The sequence below is a fragment of the Chrysochloris asiatica genome, unplaced genomic scaffold (genome assembly GCF_000296735.1).
Source record: "Chrysochloris asiatica unplaced genomic scaffold, ChrAsi1.0 scaffold00002, whole genome shotgun sequence".
In the NCBI taxonomy this organism is placed as follows: Eukaryota; Metazoa; Chordata; class Mammalia; order Afrosoricida; family Chrysochloridae; genus Chrysochloris; species Chrysochloris asiatica.
The window spans coordinates 41,259,419-41,261,389 of NW_006408520.1; positions in this window are offsets into that span (position 1 = coordinate 41,259,419).

Sequence of the window (1,971 nt, forward strand, 5' to 3'; positions counted from 1 at the left end):
CAAGCCTCGACTTGAAATACTGAAGAGTTATATGGGCAAAATATTGAATGATTCAGAAAGCATCAAAGGACATTGAAAGGAATATACAGTCACTGCACAACAATTTTAATAGTTAGCAAATGATCAAGAGTGAAAGATGATCAAGAAAGAAGTCTAAGGTACACTGAAAGCACTGAGAAAGAACAAAGCTCTGGGAATTGATGGAATATACATTGAAATCTTTCAACAAACTGATGCAGCACTGGAGGCACTCTCATTCATCTATGCCAAAATGTTTCGAAGACAGCTACCTGGCCAACTGATTAGAAGAGATTCGTATTTGTGCCCATTCCAAAGATAGATGACCTGACAGAATGTGGAAATCATTAGGCAATATCATTAACATTGGATGCAAGTAAAAATTTATTAATACAATTCAAAAATGGCTGCAACAGTGCACTGACATTGAACTGACAGTGGTTGCAGTTGGAATCAGACAGGGACATAGAACAAGAAATATCATAGCTGATGTCAAAGGGATCGTGACTGAAAGCAGACAATACCAGAAAGATGTTTACCTTTTTGGCTACAAAGGCTTTCAACCGTATGGATCATGATAAGCTATGTACAACATTGCAGAGAATGATTATTCCAGAACTCTTAATTGTGCTCATGAGGAGTCTGTACACAGACCAAGAGGCAGATGTTCAAACAAAAAAGGGATGCTGAATTGTTTAAAATAAGGAAAAGTGTGTGTGGGATTATATTCTTTCATCATACTTATTCAATTTATATGATGAGCAAATAATCATAGAAGCTGGATTATATGAAGAGGTTTATGGCATCAGGATTGCAGGAAGACTCATTAACAACCTATGATATGCAGATGATGTAACTTTGCTTTCTGAAAGCAAAAAGGAATTAAAATACTGCTAAATATAAAAGATAATAGCCTTCAGCGTGTGTAGCACCTCATTGTAAAGAAAATAAAACTCCTTTCCACTGAACCAATAAATAACATTGTGATAAATGGAAACAAGATTGAAGATGTGAATGGCTTCATTTAGATTGGGTCTACCACCAACATTCATGGAAACAGAAGTCAGAAAATCAAAGAACTCATTGCATTAGGCAAATCTGCTGCACAAAATCTGTTTACTGTATTCAATAGCAAAGATGTCTTAGTCCTAAATTTGAGGACTAAGGTGTGCCTAACCCAAGCCATGATATTTACAATAGCCTCACATGCATGTGCAAGTTGGACAATGGATAGGGAAGAATTGATGCATTTGGCTTATTGATTCAGAGAAGAATATTGAAAGTACCATAGACTTCCCAATGCACAAACAAATCTGTATTGAAAGAAGTGCAGTCAGAATGTTCCATAGAAGCCAGGCTGGCCAGACTGCATCTATCATACTTCAGACATATTATCAGGAGGGACCAGTCCCTGGGGAAGGATATCATGCTTAGAAAATTGGAGGGGCAACAAAAATGAGGAAGATGCCCAATGAGATGGCTGACATAGCATCAGCTGTGATGGGCTCAAGTGTAATAATGATTGTAAGATTGGAGCATGACTGGATAGTGTTTTCATGTTATTGTGCATTAGGGTAACAGTGAGTTGGAAATTACTGGATGGCACCTAACAAGAACATTTTAATTTCATGGGAATTGTCTTAATTTTCTTCTGCTTGAGCCAGAAATTGCATATTGGTGGTCACTTCCACAGTAAGTCCTTGCTTTGGCTGATGATATTGAACTTCTCCAATGTCTTTTCTCAAAAATACAAATATTTGATGCCTGTGTATTCCATCTGGTGAGGTCCACATGTACAGTGATATTTATGTTGTTGAGAAAATGGTACTTGCAATGAAGTCATTGATCTTGCAAAACTCCATTATGAGATCTTCGGCATCATTTCTATCATAGAGGCCACATTTTCCATCTAATGATCCTTTCTCTTTATTTCCAATTTTCTTATTCCAAACA